Source organism: Ammospiza nelsoni, chromosome 1 (genome assembly GCF_027579445.1).
Source record: "Ammospiza nelsoni isolate bAmmNel1 chromosome 1, bAmmNel1.pri, whole genome shotgun sequence".
Classification (NCBI taxonomy): domain Eukaryota; kingdom Metazoa; phylum Chordata; class Aves; order Passeriformes; family Passerellidae; genus Ammospiza; species Ammospiza nelsoni.
Genome location: NC_080633.1, coordinates 45,067,845 through 45,088,438, shown reverse-complemented (window position 1 = coordinate 45,088,438; position 20,594 = coordinate 45,067,845).

Below are 20,594 nucleotides of genomic sequence, written 5' to 3'. Positions count from 1 at the left end.
ACAAAAGAGTCCAGCATAAAATGCCACTCCATCTTCTCCCTTCTTTCAACATCTCTCTCTCTCTCTCTCTGGTCCAGACCCCCATCACTGGTTCATTTCCTTCGTCCTCCTCCACTCTTATCACACGTCTAGGAAGGGTTAATGTTCTGTAGGGTTTTCATTGTCCAAAAGGGGTTAAAAACTCCTCCAGGCGGCCGGACTCCTGGCTGCACCCCCCCTGCCCCCATCTCCTCAGCTGGGCTGCCTGCTGCCAGCACATATTTACTGAATTTCAAGGTAACGACGCAGGCTGCACTCTCTCTCTCTCTCTATCTGTCTCCGGGGGGGGGGGAAAGGCTGTCCGATGTCTCTTGGGGCTCTTCCTCCACCCTTCCATCCTCCAAGGCCTCCTCACTCCCATGTCTGTCCAGGCCCAGGCCTACCGCATGGCTGCCCCTCCCCCGCCCAGCGGCAGCGGCTGGACGAGGGAGAGCTCCGACCTCGGTCCCTCGAAGTCCCAAGAGAGTCTCCCAGGCCCGAAGCTCTGCTTTTAACCCCTGGGTGTTCTCGGAGGTGTGTCCTAAAACCCACTGGCTACCCCAGGTGCCAATATCAAAATCCAAGCACCCATTGGTTTGACCAGAACATCCCAGAATTCCAACTTCTTTCTGGTCAAACCACCACAAGATGTTATGCATGAGATGAAACTAAGCATGTTCTTGGTAATGCAACCTGTCAGTCTTAAATCATCCAGATTAAATAGATATGTCTGCAGCCTCTGAAACATGCATGCAAAAAAAGCTCTGGGGGAAACAAAAGGAATAGTCTTGTGCCAATACTTGAGGGGGCAGGGAGCCTCTTTATCACCCAGGATTGCTCTGAGCACACAGAAAGCCAGAGGAAGCTCATTTCAAAACCAAGGTGTTGCTGCTGCTGCTATCCTAAGTGACAATCCTGTATGGCCTAGGCTGCCCATGGAGCAGAGTCAGGGCTGGAGGGAATGCAGACAGAGCTCACTGTCTGCCCACTGGGAGATGCTGCACCAAACCATGCACATTGCTTCCACCCTCCCTGCCCCTGTTTAAGGATCAGGGGTAGGTACCTGGACAAAGGAAGATGTTTGGCCCCATACCCAGAGGTTTTGATTTAGGCTAAGATTTGCTGGATCACGCAGCATCCTCAAATGTGCCACACTGTTCTGTGTGTGCATGAAACATGTCTTTGTCACTGTCTCAGATTTACACTAGCTCTACCTGGAGCAGCCGCCCTGTCCCCTCTGGAAGAGGAAGTGAGCTACCATGATCAGAACTGGCCTTTAGGGGACCGAAGCTTGTATTTTGTATAATTTCAAACTCTAAAACTATCTGTGAAAAACCTGAAATTATATTCCTGTTGGGCAAAATTCTCCAAGTTACATTTTCTACCTGAAGCTTTAATGAAGGAATAATGAAATCACTGGTTACAGACAATCCCCTGAAATCTCTCATTGATATAAACTTACATGTAGTGGACAAGGATATTAAAACACACACAGGGAGACAGAAAAAGGAAAGCCCTACAGTCTGGGAAAGAGCAGCACAGAAAAGAGTGACCCACTCATGTAAATTCTCATTTCTAGTTTATTCTAGCAATTCCTAGAATTTAAAAAGATGTGAAAAATCTTTATTAAAAGATGAGATAAGAAGCCAAAACCTTTTCTGAAACTGACTTTAGTCAGATGGGCAAATTAGAAGTTTTGAAATATTCAGTCTTTAAAGATGGATGTTTCCACTTATTTTTGTATCATGAACTTAATTATGCCTCTCCACAGATTTGATACATTTCTTCAGTAATGACTGCTTATAAAATTCTGAAAAAAATCCTTGGACAAAGTCTTTAAAGTAAAAACTGCCCCCAGATAATTGCTGTAATAGTCATTAGAAACAGGCAATTATTTTTTAGAAAATTAAATTTCAGCTCATGGATTCATATAAAATACCACCATTTGTTCGAACCTGAATTTCCATGCTGCATAACAAAATGTGTTGCTGGGACAGGCTGATAAATACATGTCAGCTTAGACAAAATTTTTATGTCGCCAAAAGTAAACACTAGGCATATACTTATCTACATTATATTTAGAACTTGTATTTTACCTATGTAGGACTTTTTAGATTTTCCTGACCCTACTGACATCTGACTGCCTTTAGTAATATAACACTTTAAAAAAATAATATTCTCAGTTCCTTTTAGTAGCAGTGCAGTCAGTGGGTGACTGACTCTATAAACTTTGGACTGTTTTTCACCTAGCATAAAAGGTGGAAAGTTGTGAGGCTTCCTTGGTCCTGGAAGGGCTTTTTCCTCTCCAGATACTTCCCTAATGATCCATGAACAGAAATCAGCTGGGACTCACAGCAGTACTGCTGAAGAGCAGATCTTTTTCTTATGACTTGGCAAGACTGGTTTAAACACCAGATGGATCCAAAATAATAATTGGAAGAAAAGCAGCATCTTCTTCCACTGGTCCCCCACAATCTTTTTCCTGTCTCACACACACCTACACTCCTACAGTCACATGCTGAACACTGCTCTTGGTAGGATCCTGGAGCACCAAGTGCTTCCCATTAAACATGTCCAGAGATTTGCTCAGTGGTGATGCTTCCTTCACCAGCTGTGTTTAGGAGAGATTGGTTTTGTTTAGCTGCATTACCTGGAGCCACTGTGCTCTCCAGTGAGCTTTCCAGGTGTCACTGGAACAACACATGGAATGGACTGCAAACCAGTGGTGTAAACCTTTATGGCACTGGGAAAGTGGGCAGGTTCTACCATGCCCAGACTCACTGTCCCTACATCCATTTTCTGGTTCCTCTGGCAAAGTCACATTCACTTGAGCCTGGAGGGGCAAAGCTACTCTAATTGTGTCTGTCTTACATAGCAATTCCTCTCCCAACCTGTCCATTTTTATAAACATCACATCTTCTGTGTGGATGACCTTTTCCTTTCCTGAGTTTTCTATCTGATTTGGCATGGGGAGAAATGAAATCCAGAGTTTGGCGGATGGCAGCACAGTAGCTCTGGGATGGCATACGCTGTGGAAATGCAGTGCAGCCACTCTTTTCAGGCTCCTGGTAACAGGGCTGGGTTGCAAGTATGTCTGGCAGAACAATATGAATGGATGGCACAATCAAAGGCTGAGAGGAGCCCGTGCAAACTGGCACATTACATTTTTAGGTATCCTTTAGAAAAGGTCACAGATCAGCTTATTGCAGGACCAGCCTGCTGACTAACAAAATTTATCAAACTAGTGATTAAACACACACAAACAAAACAAGCCAGGTGATTTTTTTTTCCTTAATGGAAAATCTCTCCAAGCTCAAGTGTCACTTGAGTGTTTTTCACAAGCATTTGTGGATCTGACAGAGCTGAAGAAAGCATGTGTGTAACCACAGAGAGAGCTCACTGCAGCTGCATCTCCTGAGATCCCTCCAGCATGTCTATGACCAACAGAGAGCATCCTTGCATGGCACCAGTGTAGAGGGAGCACATCCAGTGTCAGAAAGGACCTACAGCAAACAGACCTACAGTGCAGACACCCAAAAGTCCCAACTGGACAGACCCTACAGGGCAGTAGGTCAGCACGTGGGTACATGGCTGCTGCTCACTTCATGGACTAACAGCATTGCTACCTGGCTGGTCTTTCAATCCATTTTGAGACCATTTTCCCTACAGTTTGAGAGCAGGAGTAGAGCAGCCATTTTTATTGCTTGAGCCCAGAGATAATAAACACAGAGATTAGTCAATTCAATACTTTTAGGGCTTTGTGGTTTTTAAATTTAACACAAATGACTCTCAAGTTCCAATCTAAACACAAATTACTCCTAATTTCCAATTCATCCCCAACACAGCAACAATCAGCTCCCAGCATTGTATGAAATATGTCTTTTCTCAAGCTGTGCTGACAGTTAAAAAATCATCACTGCTTAGGATGGACAATACCTTTCTGGTTTTTGCCTCAAGGATCAAGATAAACTGATTTTCTAAAGATTCCCCACAGAAATGTCAAATACTGAAGCTAATCCTTAGTCAGCTTGTCTGCTTCTGTGGCTTTTGTGCAGCAAATTAAGACACAGAAACTGTGTTTTTAATTGTGCCTGTGTAATAGAAATTGTCATACTGGGATCTCCAGCCTTTCTTTCTGTGCTTTTAGGAATCCGTCACCACACACGGAAAGGAGGTTCTCGTTTCTCCATCTTCCTATTGTCATTTGCAGAGATATCACCTAATTTTGTTTTCTAAACCATGAAGTGCCAAAAGAATAACAGCTTGCTAAGCTTTTATGGTGGCCCACAGTATAAGTGGCAGATGAAAGAGTAACAAATATATCCAAAGGCTTTTTTGTCTGAAAAGTGAGTTTTGTAAGCTTACCAAATTCTGATGTGTATTTTCCCTAAGGCATTGGTGGGAGTTAAATGTTCATTTCCAGCACCCCTGGATGCATGCACAAAGCCTTGGGCAGCTCATGAGCAGTTCTGCAAACCACGTATTTTACTTCCTGCTTTGATAGCAAGTGCCTGAAAGCCAGCAGCTGCTTTCTGGAAAGACAGTGTGTTTTGCTGGACACAGAGCAACACTTTTTTCCTAGTTCCATTTCAGGGAAACACTCTCAGTTGCATCCAAACTTTAGAGTTGAGTTTGACCCAAGTGGAATTTCCTATTTGTTTTGTTTTGCCTTTTAACATGGTAATCCCCCACAACCCAAGGTGCCCTTGGTATTTGGGTACCTTGTTGTTTCCTGTCTCTTTTCCTTTCTTTGAAGCTGCTCAGCTCTGCAACCAGCCACAAAGCTGCCAGAACAAGGCTGCTATGAGAGGCTAAAGGACATAGAGGTATTCACCTTTTTCTTATATTAAAAGGCTGTAACACCAAAAAAAAAAACCAAACCAAACCAAAAAAAAACAACTCCCCTCCCCAAAAAAACTCCACCACCAAAACCCCAAAAATGGGCTTTTCTAAAATAGCCACTGCTCTAAACAGTCACTTTGAACCAAAGGATTTAATTTCCCTGTTTGACAGGAACAGTGAGGGATAGGACTGATTATTTTCTTTGCATTTACTGCATCTAAGACAGATGAGGGCTGCTTTGGGCAGTCTTTGGAGCCAGAGCAGTTGGGTCTGAGCCAGCATGGAGCAGCCAGAGACAGCCCAGATGCCCCACAGTCCTGGGACTCCTGCCCAGCAGGTTGCTGGAGCTGCCTCCATTGGGGCTTTGCAGGAGGCTCAGCTCTCAGCCTGCCAAAAACCAGAGAGTTTCCAAGAAACCTCCAAGACCAGCCCTCTTACCCGTGACAATACAGGAACAACAAATACTTGTTGCTGGAACATTTGCTAACACTCTCCTCTAGGCTACACTAGGCATAAACAAGCACAGGAAGAACCTCTTAGTTTTGCATAAGGCTGAGGCCAGTCAGACATAAAAATGGCAGCACAGGTTTCTCTAAAGAGGTTTAAGATTGCACCATATTTTAGCTTCCAAAAAATCCAAATTGTATTGTTACATTTTGAAAATAGCCACACACAAATCATAGAAGGGTGGATTGGTTTGAGTTGGAAGGGGCCTCAATGATCATCCAGTTCCAACCCCTCTGCCATGGGCAGGGACACCTTCCACTGGACCAGATTGCCCAAAACCCAATCCAACTTGGCCTAGCACACATCCAGGGATAGGGCTTCTCTGTGCAGCCTGTTCCTGTACCTCACCACCCTCACAGTAAATAATTCATAGCTTTCCAAAAGAAGTTGTGAAAGGCAAACCACGATTTACATTAGGAAGCTGCTGTGGGTGTGCCACCATTCCCCTTACACCCCAACCACCAACCTGTCAGTCCTCTGACCACAGCCTGCACTGACTTGCCTTGAAGTCTGGCAGACTCTTTCAGCCTAATGTTTAGCACAGGCAAGTATGGCAGTCAGGATGTAACACCTGTGCCTTTAAAATATGTGTTTGGGGTTGCTTTGTTTTGTTTCTTAAATTTAAATGTGTTAAATTTAAACCATTCTGTCCAAAATTGTGGAGACAGCTCCCTTGCAAAAAAGTAGGGAAGGTTTCAGCTGAATTTGCTGTTCCATTCCCCTTAGCGATGGTGAGAGGAAATATCTTGGTTTGTCTGTTACACTAAAACTTCTAGTGTTCCTTGCTTTAGGGTAATGAAATGTTGAGACAGGAAGTGTCCTCCATTGTGAATGATTTGTGCTGTCATTCTCCAATGAAAATGGATAGATAACTGATTTTGGCATGATAACTAATTTTGGTTACTTATTCTTTCTGGATGTCATAACTTACACACATTTATATTAAAAAGGGGATGTATCATAGAAAATGGAAGCCTCGCAGACACATCCAGAGGCAAAGCAGTAAAAAACATGTCCTTGCAGACAGCACATTAGCAGGCCTGATGGGTGTCTTTTGTGATGCCCCCAGATTGTGCAATCTCACTTTATAATAAATTACTATTTCATGCAATTTATGAACAAATCTGAGCAGAAGAGGATATCCAGCTATTACATTTCAGGCTCTGTACATTTCCTGACACTACAGAGCTGTTTCATTTTTTAATGCAAATGCTCTATGCTGCTGATCAGTAATATGTTCTCTTACCCTGTGTTTCTAAGAAAAGAAGGTATGGAATGGTCCTATCTGTGAGTGCCCACATGATTACTTTTAATCCAAAGGACAATTTCACCTATGTCTCAGGGAGGAGTACATGCCTCAAAGCCTGTGAAAACACATGGAAGGGTGGAAAGCAGAGGGGCAGCAGAAGGATGGAGAAGAGCTGTCCTACAGGCAGCCAGCTCAGGTCACTGCTCCGTCCACACTTGCATAATTCTGCTGAGACTTGCAGGGAAAAATACAGGAGTCAAAAATCCAAATCTGTTGGAAAGCAGGCTTCCTTGGATCTGTTACCAACTGAACAGCTTAAATTGCAGTGGGGTAATCATCATGCTGCTGTAAAAGGAATTAATCAAAAGGGCATGCAAAGCTTTCTGAAGACTTTGATTCTTACAGCTGTAGAAATCAAAGTGAATCACTCCCATTTTCCATAAGGTATGTATTTTCACATGTATCGTCTCATCCTTGGGCTTCAGCAAAAGCTAGCTACTCTTTAGTGTGCAGCCACTCTGTATATTTATTTTTAAAATTTTTCTCTGGAGGTAGATATCATCTCAGGAAAAATATACATAGATCTTAGAAGACTGTAAACTGTCCATCACAAATACAGCCTTTGCAAAACTTGCTAGATGAAGAAGGAATAAAAAAGCCATAATAAGCTAATTTCCAAGTATTTGGTTTCCCCCCCCCTCAGATACCGGTAGTAAAAAAAATCCTTAAATTCTTTCTCAGATATGTGAAAGTTTGAAAATATTAACAAGAAGTGAGAGGTAGTTTAAGAAGCAGTAAAAATAGTTCTCATTTACTTGAGAATTAATAAAAAAACAAAGCAGAAAAGATGAAATTAAGAGAGCTAGAATGAAAAAACCTTTATAAGCACTCACCAAAGACAGAAGTGCTCAGTGTTATCCTGGCAGGCACCCTGCTGGTGCTGTTCCAAACCCATTTGTCTCTAGGGCTGGATGTGTACAGAAAATGTTAAGTCAGGACCCATGTTTCCCCTGCTGAAAAGGGAGACATAAGACTGGAGGATCACTGCCTCTGGCCCTCTGCAATTACTGGCGATCCTGTGTGACCAATACAAGTGGTGTTTGGCACAGCCAGTCCCACAGCGCTCCCAGGCACCAAAATCCCTCCTGCACATCTCTGAGGCACATCCTGCAGTGTGGTAACTAGTTTAAGTATAAAAACCAGCTTAAAGTGGCACAGTGCCAAGGGAGTCTCCGCTACATCTCCCACTCAGCTGTGTCAAAGCATGGAGGGGAGCAGCCCTGTGGCACCTCTGAAACCCCAGCAGTCTGTGTCCTGTAAATCACCTTTCCCTCCAAGTCTGGTGACAAAGGATTTTCCCTGTTTGCAAATTCATATTGCAGGTCTGGGTTAGGTGCAAATTGACATCCCAGTACAGATAAAATGCAAATATGTTTTCATTTTTCATTTGCAAATGTCCTTGCAGCTCCTAAACCAAAAAAAATCTTGATAAAATTCACTTCTGGTAATGCGCTCAAGATGTTCCCTCCCTCGCTATACTGGTTATTTTGCACAGCAGAAGTTCTCTACACCAGAAAAACATTCAAATTATTGAGGAACTAATTCCAAAAGATTGTTTCAGCATTAAGATATGGGCTATGTTGCAGATTATGCCATATCAGGTGCAGATTATTAATCTGTGCTATCCCAAATTGCAGCATTACAGTTGAAAGAGCTGATTAATGTTTAAATTCTTATTTGGATTAAATTGATGCAAATAACATTCCTTGCTCAAGTACTGAACTGTTTTTTTTTGTGGTATTTCTGGACACTACCAAGGGAAGTTTCTTTTGGTAGACATGGACCACAAGAAAAAATTTTAAAATATTGAATTGATAAAGTCTCTCAAACAGTCCCTGTGTGCGTTTTTCTGAGTCTTTCCCCCCTGCCCGCCCAGTATTGCCCCTTCTGTTTCTACTGTGAATCTGCCCCTATTCAAACTTAAGATACCACATCTCCATCTCTATTGAAAACATGTATTCCTGGTTTTTTTCCCTTCCATACCTGAAGTGGAAACAGGTTTAGGGAAATGTGAGGAAGAGTCAGGAGCAATGACAGTAAATTGGCATGTTTCATCCGGTATATTTGCCATATAAGACTGGCAAAGTAGATGAAATGCAATTACATCGCAACTTTGCTCACTGGCTCAGGCAGTACAGCAAGCATTGCCTGCTCAGGCCACAGCATCATGGAATCCTGGGAGGTAGGAAGGGACCAGTGGAGGACATCCAGTCCAGCCTCCTGCCCAAATCATGGTCAACCATTGGATCACACACACCAGGTGCCTCAGGGCTTTAATTGGTCAGGTCCTGAGAAACTCCAAGGATGGAGGTGGCAGAACCTCTGTGGATAACCTGAGCCTTTCCTGTGAGACCTGTGGGGTAGCAGAGTTCTGCCCTGTAATGACAAGTCCACTGTATGACATGGCCACACTCCAAAATCCTTGCCTACAAGCAAAGACTTATGGACTCATGAGAGGCTTTGATGTCTTTCCCTCTGCTGCTCTGTTGGCTCTTGCACACAGAACACCAACCCAGGGTTTCTCCCAGCCCCTGCTGTGACTCAGTTTACACCATGTATTTTTGCAGTGCTGTGGGACAAGCTCTCTGCCGCCCTGAGGCACAGCAGGATGGCAGCTGCCACTTCTCTTGACAGAAGAAGAGCCCTCCCACATGGCCACTTCCCAGATTCATTATCAAAGCCTTCCCACACGTGTAACTAGTGAGCAAATGTTCACCTCTGCACCCATTATCTGGCAGTGGAAAACTGACATCACTCTGAGACACGACATGAAATAGATGGAGCAGAGCCTCAGTCTCAATTGCCTACGTCTACTGAGGTGGTAGCCTAAATTAGAGAAACTGCAAAATGCCTTTTCAGTACTAAACCAGCTGAGTCAGAGTGGGAAAGTCAGCCTCTCACAGCTCAGAGTGGATATGCTTACCTCCCTGCATTCCCCTCTGGGGCCAAAACAGGTGTTTCTTGCTAATGAAATTACTGAGATCTAACAGAATTAAAAATATATACATACACAGATAATTGAACAGGGTAAAAAAGCAGTTTAAAAAATTGTGTTCACTCAAGAAAGAATTGTGATTTTTGAGACAGCTAATTCTACAGCCCCTGTTCTGGTTTAGCTTTTCTCTTCTCGCTCCCTCCTTCATTAAATCACATCCTTCCTGACCTCCTTCATTAAACCATATCAGATACCTTGAATTGGAGAATCAAAATCTTAAACATTTCCAGTCTCTCATGCACTTTGATATTCTTGGACTTCACATAAAGAGCATTTGTTGAGCAATGTTTTTTGGTCCCATTCAGATTTCAGTACCCTGCAGCCAGTGTGTGTTATCTCAGGAGGCACATGTCAGGATGGCACAGCCAGCACAAACCTTCCTAGTCTCCCTGCAGGGACATTTCCTCATTAGGAGAGCACACAAGCATGAGAAACAGGCCAACCACCCCTGATGACCTTCTTTGTTGTGAAACACAGGGATGCTTCTATCAGAAGAGCTCTGGAAGAACTCTGAGTGACACAGATTTACTGCCACTTTCTGCAGCCCAGAGGAACACCAGGGTTTTCTTGACCGGTCTGTGAAGGTACGCAAGCATGGCATCAATACTCACAAAAAAATGACAAGTTTAACTGCCAATCCCAACCCTTCATAATTCCAGAGCTGATTTAATCATCTGAGCTAATGGTTTCAGGGCCAAATTAAATGACAAAGGTGGGAGAGGGGAGCAGCACTCATTCCCTAAATAACACAAATTGTTCTGACCTGTCAAAGTAGATCAGGATGAAGGCTTTAGCAAGATAGCCATGAAGACCAAATAGGGATGAGGGTAGAGGAGAACTAATGTGAATTTAATCCCAGACACTCTACTGTAAAAAGAAAATATTTTTCTAAAAGATATTTGAGGTGTTTCCAGGGCTGAAGTGAAGGAGTAGCCATCAGATCCACATGACCTTGCCCAGAGTCCTACACTGGGCCCCCGGCACCCAGAGCAGGAGCCAGGTAATGACCACACTACTGGCTGCTGTCCCATCTCTGTTCCATTGTGGCTGGCAGGAAAGTCCCTGGAGAGGAAGGATGGCAGTGTGGACCCAGGGCACTGGTGACACAGCAGGGCCAGAGGGACACCATCATGGCAGGTCCATGGTTAACATATGCCACCTCAGCAGTGATATGGAGGAAATGAGGAAACTGAAAGGGAACATGAAAGCTAAAGAAATTTGAGATGAAAGTGATGCAGGACATGCTATTTCCCTTATTGGTGCAACATCCAGAACACTGATTTAGGCTGTGTCTGTGATGAGCTCAGGGTTAGGGCTGTTTCCTCTTGTCTCTGCAGGGCTGCCTTGCCCAGAAGCCACATGGGCTGGACATCCTAGATCTCTCTGTGCTGCCTGATAGTTCTTTCACAAACCACTTTTATTCTCTAAATCCAGACAAATCATCTTAATGTTAATAAAAAGACTAATGTTTGGAAAACTCCTTCTGTGCCCACAAACAATAACCTCATCAGCTCACTGAACAGGAGCTTAGCAATTACCCTCCAAACAAGATGAATCAAAAGCAAAGGCAATAAGCTCAGATTCTCAGTGTGTCATATTTATGTAAATATCTGAGTAAAATAATCATCAGCACTGCTCTGAGAGGTGAGGAGGTGGAGGATAGCTGGGGGCAGAGCGCTGGTAAGGCATCTAGAAACCTCACAGCAAGAAGCAGCAAATATCAAAGTGCCATGAGGAGGATGGATTTGGGTTCTCCAATTGCTTCACGTTTCATTGAACATGATATTTGTGCTTTGAAGTTTTTGAGTACTGGGAGCAAAGTGCCACCTGGGGTAAAGGTTAAAAGAACCAGTGGCTGAAAAATGCCATTGCTGAGACGCAGAGCTTTTGAGACAGGTGCTGGGACTGCTCTAAGCCCAGGTTGGATGGGGAAAGGGACAGGAAATCAAGGCTTTCTACAGCACTGTCTACTCACAAAGTCTCTTGTTCACTTATCCTCACTATTCTTGCATGAAGCTTCTGAGACACCATTTTTTGGGGTTTATTTAGTATTTCCCCACTTTGATGCAGTTACCTTACAAGGGCTTCAACACACAGCAAATTTATGGGGGACTGAATGGCTGTGCTTCAAAGGCATCTTTACACAGGAGGTGTTATCACAGCTTCCCTCCCACCTTAGCAAAAAGTTTGAGCAGAAACCTGGGTTTTGGTCATTATTGGAAAGCAAAAGAACATTTTTTCTGTGCAAGCAAAGTTAATCAATACCAGTTATGGTTACATGAGCAGAATACAGCTCTGAAACTCAGACCTCACCACAGGGAGGTTGCTTAAGAAGTCAGTTTAGCCAGATCTTGCTGCTTGTGAGTGCTGCTAAAGTTGCTGTTTCTGAGCTCTGCTACAGAATTTACTACAATGACCTGTGTGAAAACATGCAGTAATGCAATTTGGTTTTGGAAACTCTGTGGCAAATTGGTACATTTTAAAAATTAAGTTACCATCATTTAGCATCTAGTTATTTATGTCCCTGAGGAAAAGTTTTTATTAGTATAAAGGTATTCAGATTTTACAGGTAAAAGAACAAATGAGCCAACTAATAGTTCATAAAATGATCTTCCCAGCTTGCCTTAAATGATACTGCAAAATTATTATAATGGAAAAAGCATTAGAGGACCTTGATCAAACATGATCCTTCAGGGCTAAGGAACCTCATTTTCCTGCATACAGATACAGTTCACTCAGTCTCTCAGGATTTCATAACACATGAAGACATCAGTATTTTCAGGAGAATTAAGCAGTGCAGTTCAATAGCTACTCTACTGCTGCACCATGGAAAAATGCAGTAGAATCATTTCATAGGGATAGCTAATTCATTCCTAATTGAGGATCAGCCAGTCTTACAGTACACCTGCTGCGAATTAATGGTGCTCTGCACCAGACCAGGCTGGTCCAGGGACACTGCCCCACACCTGGACTAGGCTTAGAAACAAGTGGCTCGTTTTCAAGTGGTTTCTCTCTTTGCAGCAATGTAAATCAATGAAGACAAAATCATTTCACTTGTTAACAATTTTTTAGTGAACGGCCACAACAAAAGGGTTTAACAAAACAAGAGTAACCAAATTCAGTCATGGGCAGTCTGAAGAAGTAGGTTTGCTCACTTCTGAGGTGCCAATATTAAGCGAGTTGCTCTCCAGTCACAGTCAGCTGGTGCCACCCCTGGGCTTTGGAGGAATGCCAGCACAGTCTCTGCGAGTGCTTGGAGCTGAGACACACAGCACCGTGCAGGAGATGTAACAAAGCAGAGACAGTGAAGGAACAGATGCTCCAGAAGGCTCTACCTGCTGTGCCTAAGATTGGTCTTTCAAAGCACACATGCAGGGTGTGCAAAAGAGGCAATGGCAGTCACCCGTGGATGTGTCACTGCCTGTGAGGGTGTGCAACAGAGCAAGCCAACACTGAGGACTTGCTGGTGGTGTTTGACCAAGCCCAGTGAACAGACCCTTGTGCAGCAGTTTTTTTGTGGACAGAGGAAGCAGGAGCAGGTTTGGTCTGCTGCATGTGGTGCAGGTTGAATGCAGGCAATCCAAAACACACACAAGATTTGGATAAATAAATTTGCCATTTATGATTTACAACCCTCCCCACAGCACAAAGCCTGGATGGACAGTTTTATGAAGTCTGATCAGTCAGTGAATTTACTTCCATTTAAATAGCCTGAGCTGCTCAAAAATAATAAAAAATGATGATGCTGCAAAGCCAGTGCTCAGTATTTCTAGAAGCATTATCTAGTGCTCCTACCACTGCTGGGTGCTGGCACAATAAGAGTTTTACTCACTTGTGTCTTATGTGCTGAGTTTATTATATCTTCACAGTTCATGGAGTAGTTAAATTACTTTCTCAGGATCACATAACTCATCTTTGTCAGCACTGAGATGAGAAGCCAGGTGCTCTCTTTGCCACTGCAGACTTCAGGCCCTAATAGCTAGATTTTGTGTTTCCCTCTTTACTTGCTTCTGCTGGATGAATAGTACAAGCAATTCATCCTGCATTATATGCAGGAAAGAAAGCAGAAATTTGAATAGTTGCCATCTGCTGGAGATGCTTTGATTTATTGCTTTCCAGCCTCAGCTGGATCAAACAAGCTCTAGAGAGAAACATTTCCTTAGGTTGTTGTACTGTGTGTGTCTCTGCTCAATGCTAAACTAAGTCAGAGGGATATGGGCAGAGAACATTCCCTTTCTTCACCAGAAAAATTTATACCTTTAATTCAGTGGTTATAATCAGCTACCCAAAATGTATTGTTGCTTCCACTGGCATCAGTTCTTCTCTCAACTAGCACCAAATTCTAAATTGAATAAAACAGTTACACTTTGTAATTTCCTGTCTGACTTACTGTGTTTTCTCAGAGAAGAGCTCTTTATCCTTCAGAAGCATACCCCTATCTTTCTTCAAAGTGCCACACAGACAACAATAATGTTGTGGCATTTCACCCCATCTGTCTACATTTTTAGAAATGAGTTTTGCACTTTATGTATTTTCATTTCCTCTCCAAGTCCAAAGCCATAAAACTCTTCAGTTAATTACTGCTACTGTTTCCTTCAGATTATAAAATTACTTTCCTTTTCTATCTAGCTGTCCTTTCATTTGTATTTTCCATGTTGATTATACAAAAAGTACTATGCCACTGCTAATTTTACTTCAAAGAGGGACTTTCACATTCGGGCAAATTAAAAAAAAAACTCCTAGCATCAATATCTATGCATAAAGTAATTTATTTTTCCATTAATTTTCTATATTTTCTAATCTTCTTCAGTATTACTGGAGATCTTTGGGTTTTGAATTGAGTCTGTTTCTTTGTAACCATATCTCTCTTTGGCCCAGGTCCTGAGTACTGGTAATAGCTGATAGAGGAAATTGATGGACCAAAAGCAGAGTTTCTGAGAGTCCTTCCCAGAGAGTTAGAGGTTTAGTGTATGTCCTACCAAACAGGGAAAACAATGCCAGTAGTTAGATCAGGAAATAATCAGAAATTATGCAGTTTGTGTGTGGCTGAGGTTGTAAGACCCACAGGCTTTGGGAGAGAATAAGACTATCCTGTTTCTCTCTGCCTGGGTCATTGCCTAAGACCCAGGCAACCCAAAATAACCATTCCAAATCAAAGTGCCACACTTAGTAGTAATCCTACAATGGCAAATGGGTATAGTAAAGAGAGAAAAAACTTAACCTCAACCTGGATATTCCTTACATGCTAACCTGGCTGCTTTCTGTCCTTTAGAGGAGACTTGGGGTGAGTTGAGGTTCCCAGGCACTGTGTAGAAGGTTGGCTCTCAGCCCCTGCCTCCAGCCCCTGTCTGCACCTCCTTGCCAGAGTCCCTCTGTGCTCTTGCAAGCTGTGACACCCTATCTTCAGACAGAGGGTGAGGAACCCAGCTGGCTCCTGTCTTACCCTACAGGATACCAAAAGGAGCTTGGCAGGGCTCTTCTTGCCTCTGTGCAGCCAGCCAGCCATGCCTTGCAGGGGAACCCATTTTTCCTTACATTCAACATCTTTACAGCAACGAGAAAAACATGCATAGCTTTGATCCAGCATTGCTTCCCATCTGCACTGCTGACATGCTGAGGAGCCCCACACCAGATGGTTGTTTCACCAGGAACTGTGCCAATGCAAAGCCCAAAGAGAGTTCCTGTCCTCAAATACGTCAAGAAACAGCACTGAGATGAAACAATGTTGGTGAATGCAATAATGAAGAATCCTGGCACTCCAGCAAATTAACTGTGGGCAGTTTCAGGTATGTCAGGCATTTGTAGGCAGGAGAGGAGGGAGATCTGCTTGTGTAGGCATTTCAAAGATGGTGCTATTCATGGCTTTTAGGTGGCACAAAGACAAAACAGTGCAGGCAACATCAAAAATGCTCCATCCTTGTCAGCCTTTATCCAGGACAGCTGGGAAAGATCAGGTCTTCATCCTCAAGACGTGGAACTGATGGAGACCTTTAAAATCAGCAGTGTGTTTCCAACTGAAACTCAGTGAGCACAAGGAAAGGATTCTAACAGCACAACATCCAAGCCAGAATCAGAACTTGTTATACTTGGGTCCCACCACAGCTTCTCTCCTTTCCTCTTGTCTCCAGTACCTCCCTTCCTTTCCTTGTCTTTCCTTGTCTCATAAAAATCACAACATCATTTATCCCAATTGTTTGCACTCCTAGGAGACCTGATTTCTTGCAATAAATGCTTTAATGAACTTTGAAATAGTATTTCTTACCACCAAAATCATAACCTGCAAGAATGAAAAAATTTCAAGGGAGCCTCAGGACAAAAATATTAAACTGAATCTTTCACAAAGTACTGTAAACATTCCATTCTTTCCTCAAAAATAATTGTCAGGCAGCAATGCCCCTGTATTGTGTTCAATTAAACATAGCAGTGACAAACCTACCTGCAGCAAAAAATAAACTGAAGAATTAAAGCCAAACTTGAAGATGTTCTTCCTTAGTCCTGGACTTCAATTTCCATTTTCTTTGGCAGATTTAAACTTACTGTGAATGACTACAGTAACTTGCAGGCATTCAGTTGCTTCATCAGTGTTAAACTCCCAGGAGGAAAAATGGCAGAACTACAGCAAGGATGAAGACAGCATGTGAGTGACCAGCAGTGAGCTGTCTCCATCCCACATGGACTTGTTAATTTAAAATTTTGAAAGAAATTCTGATCAGAGTATTAATCGTTGGTGTTTTAAATATTATAATTAAGTCATTGCTTTTCATCTCCTGTGAAGTGGGAAAGTGTTGTCACTTCAAATCTCTCTTGCTTTGTGCCAGAAAATTCTAGCAGATGTGAATCTGTGGTGTTAATGTTTGCATTTGTATTCACTCAGCAAACAGCTAAAATGTTCACCTCCTATGAATATTCAGTCTATAAAAATTTAGACAACATTTTTCACTTGCATGACAATAATTGAAATAATTTATTCACCCGAAGAGCTGAAACACACACAGTTGAGCAAATTATCTTATCTATCTATCTCTCTCTCTCTCTCTCTCTCTCTCTCTTTCTCCTTGGACAACTTGTTTAACTGCAAAAAAAGATTGCAAAAAAAAATCTTAAAATCCATTTAATCTAGTGGGAACTTCTATCAGGACTGGTAATGGGTAAATATTACAGAAGACTGCAGATAGGAGATACACAAGCTTTTGGAGACTCCATTTTCCACTGGAAAGGAACACAGTTATGTTAGAAAGGAGCAAAGTTAGTGCTTTAAATCTTACAAAAATGTGGAAATTTTTAGCTGGAGATTAAAACAATGGAAAAGTGATGGCAAATCACAGATAACTTTGCTGGATAACTTTGCAGTGGTGCACAACAGGGAACAGGAAGTTCTTCTAGCATGGGGTTATGGCAAGTTGTTGGTACCATACTGAGCTTTGCTTTTAGAGAAGGAGCAGTTGTGTTTCCAAAACCTCTGTGGGCACCAAAGAAGAGTACCTTTCATTCCAGGAGGGAGTTTCATGCTAGCTTTGCATTATTGCTGCTGCAAGCATGCAATCATCAGCTTAATCTTTCTCTGAGTACTGCTGTCTGTGCTATCAGGCTTTGCAGTCCTAACCTGCACCCACAGCTCAACTGTGCAGCTGAACTGTCAGTATGACTTTAGTTCATGCTAGTGACCTCTCAGCAAATTGAGTGGATTAAACATCCTAAGATATCATCATTCACTCCAATTTGACAAAGTAGATTTTTACCCAGCATAGCAGGCTGTCCATAACTTTCTGGAGGTCACCTGGAATAGTGGGAGCTGGTGTCCCCAGGGTGAAGTAAAAGCCAGAAGTACGTGCTGATGAAGGAGCTGACAAAGCAGAAGTCAAATGCAATTAATATGCATCCGAAAAAAGATTTTCTAGGAGAGATAGGAAAATATTAATGCCACTGCAGAAGTGATTGCTGTTGCCTCATCTATGGTGCAGTGTGCATCCCTGGGCACTTTGAACTGTCTAAGAGAATTCAAAGCAAGTTGGAATAAAAACTATAGACATAACAAGTGGAGATATTTTTCATTAGGGGTCTGGAAATCTGGGCCAAACTGGCCTAGAAAAACATCCTTTCTGCTTTTCATGTGGAGTTTTCCCAGCAAGAACAGGCTGGCACAATTCCCTGCCGCTTGGGGACATGATGCTGTGGTCCCAGGGAGTCCCTTCCAGCTCCCTCTTCAAAGCATTGTGGCTCTGGAGTGTCCATCTGAGGCAGTAACTCAGTGACAGAAAGAATTAATTCTTAAGATTAAGAAGATGAATGTCAACACTGAACCATGTTGGAAGCAATGCTTTATTCTAAGCTCAGTCTTCTGCATGCAAAAGCCAGAGATTTCAAGGATGATACAAAGATGCTGAGGGGGAAAGGACTCCCACATTCCCTCTGACTGCCTGCATAGAGAGAAGCCCTGCAGAATTATGCATTATTCAGATACAAAATGTAGTTTCACTAATAAACTTTTTAACATCAAAGGGCAATGGTACCAGTAGACTGCAAGCAAGTTGCACTGATTACAGAGTTACTTTCTTGTGAGGCAACTGACTGGAAAATAAATAAATAAATGCAAAGCTGTCTTTCAAGGTGGATGAGTTTGTTCTCTTTTTGAAAATCCTGCGGTGAGTTCCAGCAGGACAAACAACAAGAAAAAGCATTCGTTTTGGTTGCCAGCAACATAATCCCTCCACCTGCCAAGTGGCTGCAGCAGAGCATTGGGGGATATTCCTGAATTATCAGAGGCATCCACAGACACCAATTGGTGCACTGATTGGTACTGACTCTGTCACGTGAGAGTGTGATCTGGCAACGTGCTGTTGGGACAGACCCCTCTGGTCCCATGTGTTAGACTCTCCATGAGCAGGCAATTGCAAAGTGCTACCTGAAGCAGCTGGGACAGCAGGCATAACTCTGGCATATAAGATTTTTAGGACTAGAGTAGCTAGGATTGGTTCACATGGGTGATTTAGGTCACAGATTACAATGGACTGAGGGCACCTGTCCTCCTGAGCTAAACCAAGTGCTCTCTTCTCACATCTTAGGATCTACACTCTGACAAATGGGAAAATTCCCATGAGTTAGGTCTTTTATATAAAGATGCAAAGTGGGTGACAAGAGAAAGAAAACTGCCACAGGTGCTACAGAGAAAAAAGTCCATTGAGAACTAGGGACAAAGCAACTCTTTAGGTTTCCTTCCAGTGACTAATTCCTCTTCACAACTCTGACCTCTAATTTCAGCAGTTAGTTCTTCAGCTGCTCTCATATCTGGTCTTTTAATGTCTCTAGGCTTATTCGGATTCTGCCATGTTTAATCTGAATACTATCATATGCTATATGTAGTCACATTTATTAGTCTCTCTGGAAAAAGATGTCTTCAAAATCAGCAGTAAATGCCAGATTCTTTCCCCAGTGACCAGCACTGACCTCATTCCATGATGCTGCAACTGTCTTTCCCTGTTAGCTAGGTTCCTACAATTCACAATGAATAGATTTCTTTAAGACAGGTGAATGGGTCACCATGGGCCAATTTTATGAATATTCCTCGAACCAAAGTAAGCAAATGAAAATTTAAAGAGGGGATTTGATATGCTGCCATTACCCTACTGCTGTTGTAAGCAGAAAGGCCTGTGTTTCTTACTGTCGATATACTATCCTCTTGGATCCATCATGGAGAGCAGACACTACAACTAGGCCTGAGATACACTTTGTTAAGTTACTTTACATGTCATTTGACATTTTATTTGAAATATCAAATGAGACAGGAGCTGCTCAAATGAGCTTCCCACACAAATTGATAAAAGTAAACAGATGGGACCCAGAGAACCTGACACAAATGTGGCCCATTTATTGCCCTAAGATTGTTTCCTACTGCCGTACTTTGCTTTTGAATAACCCACCTTTTGCTGTAAGAACATGGTATTTGTAGTCTGCCCTGATAGTTTATAGCAGGTATCTCCCCCCTGCCCTCTAGGGAAACATGGCAAATAGGAGGCAACTGTGGAGCAAAGTCTGAGAATGGCATGAATCCTAAAAGGAGTAAGTTTTGGATTAGAAAGGGGAAGAATTTCACTGATATGAGAGGGTCAGAGGTGCATAGTAACTAAGATATCTCTTTGCCATGAGATGCTGCTCTACTGACTTTTCAGATTGTGTTAAACATCAGGGGTTTCATCCGTGTCTTTTTGGATTATCATAATATCGCATTGAGCAAACTCATTAAATAGAGAGCTTTTTCTGTCTATTTGCTCAATGATGAAAATGTTTATTCTGCAAGCCTTCTTTTTGGTGCTATTTCTTTATCCTTTGTATCATCCATTATACCCAGGTTAAGAGATTGACAGGATAAGATTGTGGGATTTCTTTCAGAGTTTATAATATTTGAACATCAAATGTTTCAGCAACTAAGCTTGAAGAGATGTTCATGCTATCTGCTAGGCAATTATAGGTGAGTGCTTATCCATTGAGCCTTTTTCAGCCATTTAATACCACATTTATTTTGCATTTGGATGGTGTTTATCACTACATCAGTGAGATTCTCACTTGTGGTTTTGTCCCTTAATTGTATGGAATTAAAATAATTCCATTCAATGCTCACAAAAGCTTCTCCACTGATGACAAGAGAAAATGATGAAGTAGTCTCTTCTGTAAGCTGTGCTTGCTAATGCTAATTCAGCAATCCTCTGTGAGGATGCTCTTCATGGTGTAAGGAAGGGGAGAGCAGGTATTCCAAACAATGGCCTGTCTGCTTCATCCGCCAACAAATCAAGATTAATTATTGGCCTTGTTTGCTAGCACAGATTCCATGTGCATCTGCCTCTGCCATTGAACTGCTCACATGCCAACACATCAGAGGAGCAGAGCCAAAGAGCCCTGAAGACAGCCCAGCACAGTTCTGTTAACATC